Raw genomic sequence first — 18664 nt, forward strand, 5'->3', positions numbered from 1 at the left:
AGGGTTCCCTTTTCTCCGCATCCTCTCCAACATTTGTGGTTTCCTGCCTTGATAATTTTCCCCATTCTTACTGGTGTGAGGTGGTATCTCATTGTGGTTTCGATTTGTATTTCCCTGATGGCAAGTGATGCAGAGCATTTTCTCATGTGCATGTTGGCCATGTCTATGTCTTCCTCTGTGAGATTTCTGTTCATGTCTTTTGCCCATTTCATGATTGGATTATTTGTTTCTTCGCTGTTGAGTTTAATAAGTCCTTTATAGATCTTGGAAACTAGCCCTTTATATGATACGTCATTTGCAAATATCTTCTCCCATTCTGTAGGTTGTCTTTTAGTTTTGTTGATTGTATCCTTTGCTGTGCAAAAGCTTCTTATCTTGATGAAGTCCCAATAGTTCATTTTTGCTTTTGTTTCTTTTGCCTTCGTGGATGTATGTTGCAAGAAGTTACTGTGGCCAAGTTCAAAAAGGGTGTTGCCTGTGTTCTCCTCTAGGATTTTGATGGAATCTTGTCTCACATTTAGATCTTTCATCCGTTTTGAGTTTATCTTTGTGTATGGTGCAAGAGAGTGGTCTAGTTTCATTCTTCTGCATGTGGATGTCCAATTTTCCCAGCACCATCTATTGAAGAGACTGTCTTTCTTCCAATGGATAGTCTTTCCTCCTTTATCGAATATTAGTTGACCATAAAGTTCAGGGTCCACTTCTGGGTTCTCTATTCTGTTCCATTGATCTATGTGTCTGTTTTTGTGCCAGTACCACACTGTCTTGATGACCACAGCTTTGTAGTACAACCTGAAATCTGGCATTGTGATGCCCCCAGATATGGTTTTCTTTCTTAAAATTCCCCTGGCTATTCGGGGTCTTTTCTGATTCCACACAAATCTTAAAATAATTTGTTCTAACTCTCTGAAGAAAGCCCATGGTATTTTGATAGGGATTGCATAAAACATGTAAATTGCCCTGGGTAACATTGACATTTTCACAGTATTAATTCTGCCAATCCATGAGCATGGAATATTTTTCCATCTCTTTGTGTCTTCCTCAATTTCTTTCAGAAGTGTTCTATAGTTTTTAGGGTATAGATCCTTTACCTCTGTGGTTAGGTTTATTCCTAGGTATCTTATGCTTTTGGGTGCAATTGTAAATGGGATTGACTCCTTAATTTCTCTTTCTTCAGTCTCATTGTTAGTGTATAGAAATGCCATTGATTTCTGGTCATTGATTTTGTATCCTGGCACGCTACCAAATTGCTATATGAGTTCTAGCAATCTTCGGGTGGAGGCTTTTGGGTTTTCTATGTAGAGTATCATGTCATCAGCGAAGAGGGAGAGTTTGACTTCTTCTTTGCCAATTTGAATGCCTTTAATGTCTTTTTGTTGTCTGATTGCTGAGGCTAGGACTTCCAGTACTATGTTGAATAGCAGTGGTGAGAGTGGACATCCCTGTCTTGTTCCTGATCTTAGGGGAAAGGCTCCCAGTGCTTCCCCATTGAGAATGATATTAGCTGCGGGCTTTTCGTAGATGGCTTTTAAGATGTCGAGGAATGTTCCCTCTATCCCTACACTCTGAAGAATTTTGATCAGGAATGGATGCTCTATTTTGTCAAATGCTTTCTTTGCATCTAATGAGAGGATCGTATGGTTCTTGGTTTTTCCTTTGCTGATATGATGAATCACATTGATTGTTTTACGAGTGTTGAAACAGCCTTGTGTCCCAGGGATAAATCCTACTTGGTCATGGTGAATAATTTTCTTAATGTACTGTTGGATCCTATTGGCTAGTATCTTGTTGAGAATTTTTGCATCCATGTTCATCAGGGATATTGGTCTGTAATTCTCCTTTTTGATGGGGCTTTGTCTGGTTTTGGAATTAAGGTGATGCTGGCCTCATAGAATGAATTTGGAAGTACTCCATCTCTTTCTATCTTTCCAAACAGCTTTAGGAGAATAGGTATGGTTTCTTCTTTAAACGTTTGATAGAATTCCCCTGGGAAGCCATCTGGCCCTGGACTCTTGTGTCTTGGGAGGTTTTTGATGACTGCTTCAATTTCCTCCCTGGTTATTGGCCTGTTCAGGTTTTCTATTTTTTCCTGTTCCAGTTTTGGTAGTTTGTGGCTTTCCAGGAATGCGTCCATTTCTTCTAGATTGCCTAATTTATTGGCATATAGCTGTTCATAATATGTTTTTAAAATCGTTTGTATTTCCTTGGTGTTGGTAGTGATCTCTCCTTTCTCATTCATGATTTTATTAATTTGAGTCTTCTCTCTCTTCTTTTTAATAAGGCTGGCTAATGGTTTATCTATCTTATTAATTCTTTCAAAGAACCAACTCCTGGTTCTGTTGATCTGTTCCACAGTTCTTCTGGTCTCGATTTCATTGAGTTCTGCTCGAATCTTAATTAACTCTCTTCTTCTGCTGGGTGTAGGATCTATTTGCTGTTTTTTCTCTAGGTCCTTTATGTGTAAGGTTAGTTCTTTTTTTTCTTTTTTTTTTTAATTTTTTGTTTATTTATGATAGTCACAGAGAGAGAGAGAGAGGCAGAGACACAGGCAGAGGGAGAAGTAGGCTCCATGCACCGGGAGCCCGACATGGGATTCGATCCCGGGTCTCCAGGATCGTGCCCTGGGTCAAAGGCAGGCGCCAAACCGCTGTGCCACCCAGTGATCCCCAAGGTTAGCTTTTGTATTTGAGTTCTTTCCAGTTTTTGAATGGATGCTTGTATTACGACGTATTTCCCCCTCAGGACTGCTTTTGCTGCATCCCAAAGATTTTGAACGGTTGTATCTTCATTCTCCTTATTTTCCATGAATCTTTTTAATTCTTCCTTAATTTCCTGGTCGACCCTTTCATCTTTTAGCAGGATGGTCCTTAACCTCCACATGTTTGAGGTCCTTCCAAACTTCTTGTTGTGATTTAGTTCTAATTTCAAGGCATTATGGTCTGAAAATATGCAGGGGACGATCCCAATCTTTTGGTATCGGTTCAGACCCGATTTGTGAATCAGTATGTGGTCTATTCTGGAGAAAGTTCCATGTGCACTTGAGAAGAATGTGTATTCAGTTGAGTTTGGATGTAAAGTTCTGTAGATATCTGTGAAATCCATCTGGTCCAGTGTATCATTTAAAGCTCTCATTTCTTTGGAGACGTTGTGCTTAGAAGACCTATAGAGGGTAAAAAGAGCTAGATTGAAGTCACCAAGTATAAGTGTATTATTATCTAAGTATTTCTTCACTTTGGTTATTAATTGATTTAAATATTTGCAGCTCCCACATTCGGGGCATATATATTGAGGATGGTTAAGTCCTCTTGTTGGATAGATCCTTTAAGTATGAGATAGTGTCCCTCTTCATCTCTCACTACAGTCTTTGGGGTAAATTTTAGTTTATCTGATATAAGGATGGCTACCCCTGCTTTCTTTTGAGGACCATTCGAATGGTAAATGGTTCTCCAACCTTTTATTTTCAGGCTGTAGGTGTCCTTCTGTCTAAAATGAGTCTCTTGTAGACAGCAAATAGATGGGTCCTGCTTTTTTATCCAGTCTGAAACCCTGCGCCTTTTGATGGGGTCATTAAGCCCGTTCACGTTCAGAGTTACTATTGAGAGATATGAGTTTAGTGTCATCATGATATCTATTCAGTCCTTGTTTTTGTGGATTGTTCCACTGAACTTCTTCTTAAAGGGGAATTTTAAGAGTCCCCCTTAAAATTTCTTGCAGAGCTGGTTTGGAGGTCACATATTCTTTCAGTTCCTGCCTGTCTTGGAAGCTCTTTATCTCTCCTTCCATTTTGAATGAGAGCCTTGCTGGATAAAGTATTCTTGGTTGCATGTTCTTCTCATTTAGGACCCTGAATATATCCTGCCAGCCCTTTCTGGCCTGCCAGGTCTCTGTGGAGAGGTCTGCTGTTACCCTAATACTCCTCCCCACAAAAGTCAGGGATTTCTTGTCTCTTGCTGCTTTAAGAATCTTCTCTTTATCTTTGGAATTTGCATGCTTAACTATTAAATGTCGAGGTGTTGAACGGTTTTTATTGATTTTAGGGGGGATCTCTCTATTTCCTGGATCTGAATGCCTGTTTCCCTTCCCAGATTAGGAAAGTTTTCAGTTATGATTTGTTCAAATACATATTCTGGCTCTCTGGCCCTTTTGGCACCCTTGGGGAACCCCAATTAAACGTAGGTTTTTCTTCCTCAGGCTGTCATTTATTTCCCTTAATCTGTCTTCATGGTCTTTTAATTGTTTGTCTCTTTTTTCCTCAGTTTCACTCTTTGCCATCAACTTGTCTTCTATGTCACTCACTCGTTCTTCCACCTTGTTAACCCTCGTCGTTAGGACTTCTAGTTTGGATTGCATCTCATTCAATTGATTTTTTTCTTTTTTTTTAATTTTTATTTATTTATGATAGTCACAGAGAGAGAGAGAGAGGCAGAGACACAGGCAGAGGGAGAAGCAGGCTCCATGCACTGGGAGCCCGACGTGGGATTCGATCCCAGGTCTCCAGGATCACGCCCTGAGCCAAAGGCAGGCACCAAACCGCTGCGCCACCCAGGGATCCCTCATTCAGTTGATTTTTAATTTCTGCCTGATTGGATACAAATTCTGCAGTCATGAAGTCTCTTGAGTCCTTTATGCTTTTTTTCTAGAGCCACCAGTAGCTGTATAATAAATAGTGCTTCTGAATTGGCTTTCTGACATTGAATTGTAATCCAGATTTTGTAACTCTGTGGGAGAGAGGACTGTTTCTGATTCTTTCTTTTAGGTGAGGTTTTCCTTCTAGTCATTTTACTCAGTGCAGAGTGGCCAAAAACAAGTTGTATTGGGAAAAGGAGAAAAAGAGAGGAGAGAAAGAAGGTAAGAAAAGAGAAAAAGAAAAAATAAAAAAAGAGAAGAAAAAGAGAAAGAAAAAGAAAGAAAAAAAAAAGGATGGGGGAAGCAAACAAATCAAAAAGCAAAAAAAAAAAAAAAAAAACACAAAAAAACACGCGGTAGTATCTTCTGATTCTGTGTTCTTTAAGTCCCTTGACTTCCCCTGGAACTTGTCCGTCTAGCTGGTCTTCTGGGGGAGGGGCCTGCTGTGCTGATTTTCAGGTGTTAGCAGTTGGGGGAGCTGCTCTGCCCCCCGCCTGGTGCAGGGCTCAGTGGGGTTGTTTACCCCGTGAGGCCCCAGGAGGAACAACCCCAGTGGCGGGGCCAGCTCTGCAGCCCTGGATTCAGCCCCACCAGTAACCCCGGAGCTCTCCGTCTGCAGGCCCTGGATGCTCCGGGGCGGGGCCGCTGATCTGCTCAGCTGGGGCAGGAGCGTCCTCGCTGTCCTGGGCCCTCCCGGCCTCTGCCTGTCCCGGAGGAGGCCGGATCCTGGGCTGTGTTCCGGCGCCCTGTGCTCCGGGGCCTGCGCTGTTGGATTTGCGCTCCCGCCCCGCAGCCCCCTCCGCGGAGCCGCCCCCGAGCCCCCCCGAGCTGCTCCGGGTCCCGCCGTGCGCGCTGCAGCCCTTAGGGAGCTCGGCGCACTCTCCTGGGTCCGCAGTTGCTGTTACTGTCCCGGGGAACCCGAGGGCATCCCCGCCCCCCTGGGTCCTGCTCCACCTCCCTGCGAGCCCCTTTCTGCCCGGGAAGGTCGGTGCAGCTCCTGCTCCTCCGGGACGTGGCTCTCCTGTCCTGGGGACACTCGCCCCGGCCTCAGCCCGGCTCCTCGCGGGGCCCCTCCCCCTTGGAGGCCTTTTGTTTCTTTATTTCTTTTTTCCCCGTCTTCCTACCTTGATAGAAGCGTGAACTCTTCTCACTGTAGCGTTCGAGCTGGTCTCTCTTTAAATCTCAGGCCAAATTCGTAGGTTTTCAGGATGATTTGAAGGTTATCTAGGTAATTTGGTGGGGACAGGTGACTTGGGGACCCTACTCCTCCACCATCTTGCCCCTCCTCCTGGAGTCTTATTTCTTATCATTCCTCCCAACTTAACCCTCCACCCACCCCCCCCATACATTGTTTTTTGCTTAAATCATGCCTACTTTTTTTGCTTTGTCTCAGCTATGCCTCCTTGGCCTCTGTCTCTTCTGCCTCTTAGTTCCTTTTCTCTTGTTCCGTTTATTTTTTCCATCTGTAATTGTCTTCGGTATTCCAAAACTCATTCCATTTTATTAATAGCTCTACATAATCAATACAAAGTATTATAATTAATTAGAATCAACACAGCCTCTATTCCCAAACTTAGCTCCTAGCTCATTCTACATATTCCAGATGAGCAAAGTGTCCAGCTTGTGAAAAAGCCTTCTCTTAATGATCATAAGCCCCTTTGAAAAGTAGGTGTGGTTTAGCATTTTTTTTCCTGGTTAAATTAAACTGTCTAGCGGTGTGCTTTATACCTGGTAGGTACACAATAAATAGTCATTTCTCCCTTCTTCCTTTTTAGGACAACCTCCTCTGGTTTCTCCTATCCACTCCTTCTCCAGCATAACTTCAAGTTGATACATTGCACTGTTAGTTTTGTGCATTTGCTCCAACTACTTATTGTCTCTCTTAAAGTGTCATGTCTAGAACTAAATCCAGATCTCCCGACGTGGTGTGATCAGTAAGAGTACTGTTTTCTCCATATATTTCAATGCTAAAAAGCTCTTAAAGCAAGCCTAAGATTATCTCATTTTGTATTTTTAGCAATCATATTTTACTATTGCCATATATTAATTAACCTGTCCAGTTCTTCTTCCTTATTTTTAAGATTTTATTTATTCATGAAAGACACAGAGAGGCAGAGGGAGAAGCAGGCTCCCCATGGGGAGCCCAATATGGGACTTGATCCCAGTACCCCGGGATTATGCCCTGAACTGATGGCAGATACTCAACCACTGAGCCACCCAGGTGTCCCTCCATTTCTTTTTCACACGAAGTGCTGTTGTGGTGACTTTTCCTCACAGTGGTTGAGAAAACTGCCTCTGGGGTCAGTTTTTATAAGTTCAAATTCAGGCTTTTCCAATTCCAAGATGTTTGACTTTCAACAGGATATTTAATAGTTGTAGTTGCATCATTTGAAAATGGTAATATCTTTAGTACCAGCAGTATAGAGACATGAACAGTACTCTTATAAATCCAGACATATATAGGTAGAGATCTAGAATAACACATATACAGTTCTTAGCACAATTCTGGGACATAATAAGCTCTAAATAAATATTAGCAGTAACAACAGCATTATCATAATTATCATCATGTTTTCAATTCACTGCTCGTGCAATTATTTTTTTTCTTAGAATCTTGCATGTGTACATTTTGAATTTCATTGTCTAGTAGCTAATCAAGATATTTTTTAAAATGTGGTCAACTTTTTGCTTACAGTCATTTTAAATTTATAGTATCAAGAGTCTTTTGCAGTGAGAGAGTAGTATTTTCTCTTTCAGTTACCTTATCCATGAAATGCTTCAGATCTTTCTAAAATACTGGTGTAGGTAAGATAACTAGAATTAAGCTTGTAATCAAGACAACAATTATCCCTGTGCTTATATTTTATCAATCATGTGAAATTAAGGTCTGTTATTTATTTTATATTGATGGTAGTTATGCTAAGTATCAGCAAGAGTGGACTTGCTGTGTTGAGGTAAATACTTTTCTTTACACCTATAATATAAGCTCTCCTTTATGTTATTAGTGAGAAAATGTAAGTTATTTAAATAATTGAATTTTTATTTTTTATTTTTTTATAATAAATTTATTTTTTATTGGTGTTCAATTTGCCAACTTACAGAATAACACCCAGTGCTCATCCCATCAAGTGCCCCCCTCAGTGCCTGTCACCCATTTACCCAATAATTGAATTTTTAAAAATGAGTTAGCATCAGCCCATTTCTTCCCCTATGTATCACTTAACTATAGTCTGTGTGAGAAAGGAACCCCTTCAAGGGGGAAAAAAGAAAATAACATAAATTTTGGATTTTATGTTTTTGTTCTAAAATATTGATGTCCCAAAAGAGGGAAAGTGAAGCAAGAGGATTCTACTTGCTGATTTGTTTAAAAACAGAGAGAAACAAGTGCCCAGGATGAGACTGGCATGTCAAACAATTTCTAAGAGCAATGCTTTTGTTTGCCCGTGACTGTGTATGTGGAAAGGGGCGTATTTTTAAATGCATACTTTGAACAATAACAGTCCTCAAGGCAATATCTTTAAAATCATTCCCAACATAACTTTTCTGCTTTTGCTAACATACTGTCTGTTTACAATCACCCCTCTCCTTTTCTGGCTACACTCTACTTCCCAGCTTCACTTTGACTTCTTCAATGACTTGGGAAAGGACTAACACTATTTAAACCTTTGTTCTTTGTGACTCTAGTTCTAGGACTAGTTTATTCCCTCTTTTTTACAGATGAAATAATATGCTTTGCTGATATTTTGGCTTATTCTTATAACTGCTGTCTGTGGAGCAGGAACTCTCTGACAGATTATCTTTGGGAGTAAAAGTATGTTTTACTGCATCAGTTATCTGGACAAATCATGTATTTGAATTTTTCAGTTTCTATGGATAAACATTTTTCCTTGGAACCACTTTGTTGCTCACAATGCTCATGATTCAAGTAAGACTTGATCTCATCATTAGTATTCTACAGAAAGAATATACTTTAAGAATTTTAAAAATAGTTTTTCAATACAGGTTCTTTGACTCATCACTTAATCCCCTACATACAATTCAAAATAAAAATTGACAAAAGAAAACTGATTGGAAAGGTTTAAAGTAGACATGAAAAATGAGAGATTGCCTGTGAGAAATATTCACAGGAACATGTCTTAGCTAAAGTCTAGGAATGATCATTGTATCCCAACAGTTTTTAAATTGACTAGTAGTATCTTCTATTAGTATCACTGTAAAATAAGTAATTTTTAAGAAAATTCCAAATGTGGTCTGAGATGCCAAAGGATGCTGGTAGCATAAAACAAAGACATGAACTAACAAAGCAATATTGCCAGAGAAAGAAGGGAAATTAAATTAGATCATTTTTTTTGCAATGTGAAACAAAAACAAAGTTATCTTGCTAAGAGAGTGATGAGCAGGTTTTGTTGTTACTGTTTCATTTTTATGGCTGTTTTTAGAATAGTCATGATTGTGCTTCCTTAATATCTATCTCCAGTGTAATTATTTGCACTATCAAAAGAGGCTGTATCAAAACCAAGGGGATGACTTTTAAAAAGGAATATAAACATTTCAAAGCATAAGTAATTTAGGGAAAATACTCAAAGTGGGACAATGATTTTTTTTTTTTCTAACTTTCCACCAAATTTTGTCTGGAGAGTTAGGCATTACCATATAACTTTGGATCTTGAAAGAGATTTAAAAGAAGATATAATTTAATTCATTTTTTAGGTGAGGAAAAAAGAACTAGAGAGATTAACAACTGCCCAAATCAAATAGCATTTGTTTGCAGATAGGTTTTAAATTTAGGTTTTTGAGTATCCAATGCAATGCCCTCTCTGCGTTCCCAGGTAGGAATTACATGTTATTAGGTTTGGTTTTATATTATTTAGATTGTATTCAGCAAAATTCTGGAACCTAGCAGAGATTCAATAAAATGCTTATTGGATGTATAAATGAAAAATGGGCCCGAGGTAGAATAAGGTAATATTCCATTTTGTTGTCATAGCCTTTCATTAAATAAATCCTGTGATTATTCCTGGAATCTATTGCACACTGCAAATTAAACATGCATAGCAAATAGAATTTTTTTAAATCTTTCTTAGCCAAATTGGTATTGAACTTTCCTGTGCTTGTTCAACAATTCTCGGGCAGGATTTTTAAAAAATTGTTAGTTGTATTTTGGAGTTACAGGCTTCCGCCCAGAACTGAGAATGAAGATAATAGTAATCTGTATAGTTCAAGGATATGTAATTCTAGGAGCTCTGAAATAAATCATAGCTCCTGTTCTCAGGAGCTCTGCAAACAAAGATGCCAAAGAAATGGCAGATTGCCTCTGAATCCAGGGAGGAACAAGTAACAATGACCCGTTGATTGCTTATTTATGAAAATTAGTTCCTTCCTGATATGTAGTTGGAAGACCATCTCAGCCGTATGATCTGCACATGAGACTGAATTGATGGTGGGATGTTAGGTCACCATGGAGCAAGGGCTTAAAAAAAATAGAATAAAAGAAATACTTAGGCAAGTTGTTGGTGTTGTGGAGGAATAGGAGTTCTAAAATAAGAAGATCTAAACATGAAATACCTCTTTGCTTGCCAGCTAGGATAATTCATCCTGCCGAGCCTCATAGGCTCCTGTATAACCTAAAGTGAAGATAGTTGCCCTGTAGGGCTATTGTGAGGAGCAAACAGGAATACCGGGGAAGTGCCAGCCTTTATACACATTCTCTGTGGCTGGGTTTTTTGTCTCAGAAAGATTCTTTACTGTTTTCAGTGTTAATGTGGATGTGTGTGTGTGTGTGTGTCCATTACTACGTTGAACATTTTGGCACTAAGTTGCTGACAAATAACATCCTTAGAGGTACTGCAAAAATATCAAGAAAGTTTAATCTTCTAGATATTAAAATAAAACTTTTATAGTGGTTCTAGTTATCTTCAGTGGAAATTGTTGAGGCAAAGAAATCATCAGGGAGTTAGAAAAAAATTAAACTACTTTGAAATGATAAAGTGAAGAAGGTAGCTTGAAAAAGTCATGCCCAGAGGCAGGTCAGCACTTGAAGAGAAGAAAACCACATTCACTATATAGCATATTGGGTAGACTAATGGAGTGTGTCCAAAGTAGTAGAACACACATAAGCATCCAGTATGGACATTTCCCTACCTCTCTCTCTTTCCCTCCTTCCCTCCTTCTCTCCTCCTCCTGCCTCCCCCTCCTTCTCTTTTACCCTAACCTCTTCTTTCTCCTGTCTCCCCACCCTTCCCCTGACTCACTCACTCACTCACTCACTCACTCACTCACTTACTTACAGATCTGATAAGGTTTTCCTTATTTAACAAAGGATACAGCTATTCAGCTAAAACTAGTGGCCTCAGAGAGCAGGCACAAAGGTAGTATGCCTTAATGGAGTTTCTTGAGGCTGGCCAGAATCTGTAATGTGGGAATACAATAGCCAGAAAGATCCCATGAGGAAGGCATGGTCTCATTAATCTGGAAAGATTAATTTACGGCTGTGCCATGGTTCTTTTTCACTTGAGGCTTACAGTGTTCTTCAAGATAGCATGTAGACTTAATATTTCTATTAAAGGAAATGTTTATAGGCAATGAAAACCTCCTGGTTCTCAAGTAAACTCTGGCATCAAGACCATGTTTTTATCCTATAAAAGCAAAGTTAATGTTGGAGCATCCCTAACTGGTTTCTCTCCTTATGTCCAGATGCATCCTACATAATCCATTCCCCACAGTGACAGTCTAACTCTGATATTTCAGGACCAGAATTTTTGATCCACTTCTGATTTTTAGAGTCAATAATCTTTTACACAAGTGCTTTTAAAGAGTTTCCCTGCCTGTGAAAACAAAGACACCTTGTGCTACCCCTTAGTGGAAGAACAAAACTGAACATACAACTAACATAATTTGTACTGGTCAACATACAATGTGTTAAAATATATATTATCCTTTTAGCAAACTTTGTTTTTTTTAAATATCATCCTTTTGTTCTCCTTTATGGTGACTAAATAATCACTGATGGAATTCTATCAGCCATCTCATCATGCTGGTTTTTTTTTTTTTTTGTCTTCTTGGATTTTTTTTTCCCCATAAGTCTCTTAAATCTTTCCTTGCTCTTTCCCTTTTCCCTTCCTCTCTCCTTCTCTTCCTTGTTTCACATGATTCAAAAATCAAAAATATAAAAAGTAACTTAATGAAAATTTGCTTTCCTGTGAGTCCTCTATTTGCTTAGTAAAATACCTTGCCTCTCCCATGCCTCAGGTAAACACTATTACTAATTTTCTATTTATTTCAAAGAATTTGTACATAAGTACAAGCCAATAAAATTATAAATTTTGTCCCCTCTTTTAAAATATAAGTGATAGCATATTACACACATTTTTTTCATTTAACAACAGATTATTGTCAATCTTTTGCTATTTAAAAGAAGTTGCAATGAATAACCACATAAATGCATCATTCTCCACACATGCAATTACACCTTAGGATAAATTCCTAGAAGTAATTTTAATATTACCAAAATGCTTTCCAAAGGTCTCTACCAGTTTATACTCACATCAGAAACAGATGGAAGTCTGTTCTTACTGATCAAATGTGCCCTGAACTTCTGGATTTTTGGTTTGAAAGGAGTAGAGGGTACAATGTTTCCCCAGTGCTGTTTACATTTGTATTTCTCTAAGTGAATAAGGTTTTATTTTAAATGTTATTAGAATTTTTAAATCTATCTTAAATTTGAAAGCATTTTAAAACCATTTGTATTTGCTTGACTGTGTGTGTTTCTTTTCATATTCTTTTATCTATTTTTTCTATTCACCTATTGCTGATTTCCTTACCAGTTACTAGCTCTTTATATGCTAAAGAGCTTAATTCTTTGTGACATAAGTTGAGAATGTATGCTTTTTAGATTACTACTTGATTTCTTAACTATGCTTACGATATTTTATTTTTTTGCCATGGAATAGATTAAATTTCTAGGTAGTCAAATGTACCCATTTTCTCTTACAGTTCCTAAATATGTTACAGTTAGAAAGATTTCCCCCCAGTCTGATCCTATCAAAATAATTTTTCCATGCTTTCTTTTATAGTTTTGTAGTTCACATTAAAATATTTAATCCATTTAGATTTTTTTCTGGTGTATAGGATACACCAGAAATATACTTTAAGTGATATTTATCTAACTTTATTTTTCTATTTGACTACTCAGGTATACCTATTCCTTTATATTACTACAAAGTTCGTCTTTTGGAGATTTCTACTCTTGAGAAGGGTTAGATGTACTTTTCTCTATTTCCCCACTAAGAACAACTAGAAACCCTGGGCGATATGTGTAAAACAAATCTGAGAAGACTCTGAAAAGTGGAGAGAAGACCAGTAAGGACCTTGGGACCCAAAGAGCAACTCAGTGGTGAGTTCCTTTGGTTTTGTTTTGAACTTATGTAACTCAGACTTGGAATTTAAAAATATCAATAGACACAGACAAAAAACAAACAAACAAAACAAACAAAAGAAAAAAAAAACAAAAAAACAAAACACAATACCCCCCAAAAAATTCCATTCTCTCTAGCCAAATGATCAGGAAAAGGGCAGCCCAGCAAGACAGAAAAATGCTTAGATAATACTCTAGCCAAACACCACAGGAAAAATGTGGCCTGCCTCCACCTATATCACCAAAGTCTAAGGCTCCCCAACAACCCATGACATCAGAGAAGTCCCAATATAGAATCAAGAGTCTCACCCCACACTCAGCATTGAAGAGTCTACCACTCATCTGTGGTGTCAGTGGAGACTACAAAAGTAGTAATAATGAGACACTTCTACCTATCTAGGATGGTATCAGCAGAAGCTTATTGTGAAGCTAGAATTTTCGCTAACAACTCCAGTAACAAGGACCACCCACCCAGCCCCTGAGGTGTCAACAGAGACTGAAACAGAACTTGGTCTTTACCTATACCTGCAGAGGTGGCTCCTCCACTTCCTTTGCCAGAGTTCTTTTAGAGGAAGCTAACTAAAATAGTTAAAATAAGATCTAGAGTCTTAACATAATACTCCTAAATGTCCAGGTTTTAAAAGAACATTACTTGTCATGTTAAAAACTAGGAAAATCTCAACTCAAATGGAAAAGACAATTAGTAAACACCTACACAGAGATAACAGAGATGTTAGAATTATCTGACATTTTAAAGCAACCATCATAAAAATGTTTCAACAAGTAATTATGAACATGCTTAAAACAAATTTAAAAATAGAAAGTCATAGCATCTGGGTGGCTCAGTCAGTTAAGTGTCCATATCTTGGTTTCAGCTCAAGTTATGATCTCAGGGTTGTGAAATAGAGTCCTGCCTTGGGCTCTGTGCTCAGCGGGGAGTTTGCTTGAGATTCTCTCTCTCCCTCTGCCCTTTCCATACTCAGATGCATTCTCTCTCTTTCTCTAAAATAAATAAGTCTTAAAAGTAGTCTCAGCAAATAAATAGAACATTTCAACAAAGAAAAAGACATAAAGAAGAGTTAAATGGAAATTTTAGAATTAAAAAAATATGAAGTTAAGAACTTATTGGATGGGTTAAATAGAAAGGAGTGTGGAAGAAAGAACATATGGAGTTAAATGTAGAACAACAGAAATTACTAAATCTGAACAGTAGAGATAAAAAGAGATGGGAAAAACTAACAGAACCTCTAGGGACCTGTGAAACTACAGTAAAAAGAGATTTAATATTCGTGTTATCAGCCTGGAATGGGGGTGGGGAGGCAAGACTGAAAAATACTTTTGAAATAATAGCTTAAAATGTCCCAAATTTGGCAAAGGACATAAGCCTACAGAATCAGGAAGCTATATGAAAACCAAATAGGATAAACTCAAAGAAGTCTACACCAAGACAGTCAAACTTATGAAAACTAAAAATAAAAAAATCTTGAAAAGGCAAAATAACACTTTACCTATAGGAGAAAAAAAATTTAAGGATGGTGAATTTCTTATCAGAAACCATGAAAGCTAGAGGAGATGGCACAATGTTTTCCTCAGAATTCTATATCCTGCAAAGATACAATGCAAAGTTTTAGATATATTTCAGAAAACTTTTATCATTTTAAAATGAGTCCACTTAATCTTGCATTTTAAAGGATTGTTTCCAAGATTTTTGTTTGTTAAACTATATAATATACTTTAATGCTGTCATTCTCAAACTTTCTCTTAGGACTGTTTATAGTCTTAAAAACTATTGAGAACCACAAAGGGTATGTTTAGGTGGGTTATACCTATAAATACTTCCTATGCTAGAATTAGAGCTGAAATATTTTTAAAATATTTATTTTATTTCAGAATAGCAGTAATAAACCCATTGCATGCTAACATAAGTATCATATATTTATAATTATCTTCAAAATGAATATTACTCATGAGAATTTTGGTATTGTTTTGCAAATCATTTCAATATCTGGCTTAATAGAACACAGCTGGAGTTTCTTATGCTTCTGCATTTAATCTGCTATGGCATATTGTTTTGGTTGAAGTGCATGTAGAAAATCTGGTTTCACACAGATATATAATTGGAAAGCACTAAGGATTTTAATAGCTTTTTCAGAAAATTGTCAATGTCCTTCTTTGATACTTTATCAAAATTCAACAGATACATATTAATTTTTAAGATATTAGCTACAATGTGGACTTTTAAACCGTATCAATGGAGTCTTGGTATTCTGTTGCTTTCAAATCTATTTTGTTCTTCAAATGGATCTTTCACCTATATGTGCTTTTGTAAAATCATAAAGACCAAAATCAGATTAGCCATAGATTGTCAATTATTCTTTTAAGTAAAAATGATGTTTCATAATAAAAGCAGCTGGTTCCCCTCATAGCTAAGACAATTGTACTAGACAATCATCACTTTCTGGTGTATAGCAGAAGTGTTCTTTGTACTTTATCTTTTGTTGTACAGACTTTAAAAAAAAATGTCTTCCAGGGTTGAGGTATAATAAAAATAAGAATTTTTTTTTTTTTTTTTTTTTTTACCATTTCAACAAAAACCTATTTAAAGTATGTAAATTCTGGAAATTTTTGTTCATGACAGTGTTTGACACTGAAGGATGCAACAATTGCTAATATAGTTCGATGTCACTGCTTTGGTTTCTAAAATGGAAACCATTTTACCTATTATTATTTGGCTTCACCACTATAAATGTCTGCACAGTGAAAAGAGCAAATAACATTTTAGTATTATTATGAAAGTATTTTCAATCTCTTGAACCTTCTCAAAGTGTTACCAGAACCCTTCAAGGTCCACAGGTGACTACTCTCAGAACCACTAGTCTAATATTTATTTAGCCAGTTTCTATTAGTTCCCTACTGTAAGTGAGGATATATTTAACATATTTCCACTTTTCTCTCTTTTTCTCCATCAACAGGCTTTGGTCAATAGTGCTATCTTTCTTTATATTTACTTTTGTGCTGTTAAGTATGCTTAAACATCTATTAATTGATCTGTCAGTATTAAATGATATCCTTTGACTCCAGAGATTACAGATGAGGTAATGAGCAAGCCTACTTTACTTTCAACCTTCCCCATCTTTCCTGACAAATTTTTATTGGTTCCATCATTTCTGCATTTTCAGAGTACAATTACATTTTGCTATGTCATTCCAATCTCTATCTCTGTTTTAGGATTTGTGATCTTTCTTTGCCAGTTTCCCTATTCATCTCTTCACTGTCCAAAGTACATCCCAAGAAGCACTTCCAGAAACAGTATTTCCTGAGTTTTTGTAGGCATCTTTTGAAAGATAATTTGGTTACGTATAACCTTTGTGTGAACTTTCTTTTCTTGAGTATGTATGTACCTTGTACTCAAGATACTTATGATGTAGACTTCTGTTAAATATTGTGGTGGAGAAATGTAAGGCTAGCCTACTTTTCCCTTCACAAGTGATATGGTATCTTTGTCTGGCTTCCTTAAGGATTCTTCCTTCATTTTTGAAGTCTAGTTTCTTTGACAAACTATCTTCAGTTGGTCATTCTATTCATTTTTGCCTGGTAGTCAGGGTGTTCTTTCATTATGTAAATTAATATCTTTGCTTATTTAATGAAATTTAATTATAAATGTAAATGTTTTCTGGTTCATTACTTTGTATGTCTTTGAGTCTCAGTTGTATATAGATCTTCCTCCACTTATGAGGCTGTATCCTGATAACCCCTCTATAAGTTGGAAATATCAAAAAGTCAAAAATTCATTTAAAACACCTAGTTTACCAGGCATATTAGCTTAGCCTAGCTTGCCCCAAATGTGCTCACAATCTTTACATTAGTTTATAGTTGGGCAAAATCATCCAACACAAAACCTATTTACTATTAAAGTGTTAAATATCTCATGTAATTTACTGAATACAATGCTAAAAGTGAAAAAGGAAATGATTATCAAGTACTGAATGGCTATAAGTATATGGGTTATTTACCTTTATAATTGTGTGGCTAACCAGGAGCTGTGTCTAGATGCTACTGCTCAATATCATGAGAGAGAATCATGCCACATGCTAGCCTGTGAAAAGATTGAAATTCAAGTTTTTGAAGTTAAGTTTCCATTGAATGCATATTGCTTTTACACCACCGTAAAGTAAAAAAAAAAAAAAAAGAAAGAAAAAAAAAGAAAAAACAACTTAAGTTGAATCATCATAAATTAGGGAATGTCTATATATAGGATGGAACTCCTTTATCTTATTTTTCTATCATTTCTCTCCAAAACTTTTACTTTTTTTTTTAAGTTTTCAATCTCTATTTTCTATGCCCCATATTGTGTATTTCATGAAGAACTTAGAGGAACACTATGCATTTTATTTTTAGGTAAAGTGCATACAGTTCTAGGGATCTTTCTTTTTCTTAAGTCAAGCTCAGCAATAACATAAAACTACCTGAGGTTCCAGAAACAAGCAGTTAGTGCTCAGTAGTGTCTGATATCCCAGAATACTGAGTTACTTACCAATGTTGAAAGATCTTATTTCCAAAAACTTAGAGCAGATCTGGAAGTTTATCTTTCTCTCTCCCCAGTATTGATAGTAATGGTGTTATGGAGGGTAGGGGTGTGTTTGAAGTAGTAGTTTTGGTTAAGTCTCTCAGCCTTTCAGATCCAACTCTTGTTTATGAAATTCAAAGATCTCATCCTGTTACCATCAATCCAAACTCTCATTTCTAATCTGGCTTACCTATAATAAAGCTAGTGTTTGAATCTGTCAGACTCATATTTCTCAGTTGTTTCTGAATTTATTTGGATATGAGAGACAAGGTGAGAATGATACCTCTGATCTTTAAAACTCCTGTCTCCTATAAATTCTTCCATTCAAGCCTCAGTTCTATTAAGTGTAAAGGGGATTTTAAAATATATATAGGGGTGCCTGGGTGGCTCAGTCAGTTGAGTGTCTGACTCTTAATTTTGACTAAGGTCATGATTTTACAATCATGAGATTGAGCCCTATGTCAGGCTCCATGCTGACCTTGGAACCTGCTTAGGATTCTCTTTCTGGAATGCCTGGGTGGCTCAGTGGTTGAGCATCTGCCATTGGCTCAGGGCATGATCCCAGATTCCAGGATAGAGTCCCACACTGGGCTCTATGTGGGGAGCCTGCTTCTCCCTCTGCCTATGTCTCTAACTTTCTTTCTGTATCTTTCATGAATAAATAAATAAACAAACAAACAAACAAATAAATAAATCTTTAAAAGAAAAAAAGGATTGTCTTTTTCCCTCTCCTTTTGCACCCCCCCAAAAAATGTATATTTATATTTCCCATCCCAATGCCTAGCACATGATACTTACTTAGCAAATACTAGTGGCTCCCATTTTCTCCACCCAAGTATATGCTATACTTTCTCTAAAAAAGCTGAGACAGCTTCTTTACCCAGCTGTGGTTTCAGAAGTTGATTTGCATCGGGCTCCCTGTGGGGAGCCTACTTCTCTCTCTGCCTGTGTCTCTGCTTCTTTCTGTCTCTCATGAATAAATAAATAAAATCTTTAATTAAAAAAGTTGACTTGCAGAACTTTTTACACAGATATTTGCTGAATATTATATTCAGATA

This window comes from Canis lupus, chromosome 27 (assembly GCF_011100685.1).
Source record: "Canis lupus familiaris isolate Mischka breed German Shepherd chromosome 27, alternate assembly UU_Cfam_GSD_1.0, whole genome shotgun sequence".
Lineage (NCBI taxonomy): Eukaryota > Metazoa > Chordata > Mammalia > Carnivora > Canidae > Canis > Canis lupus.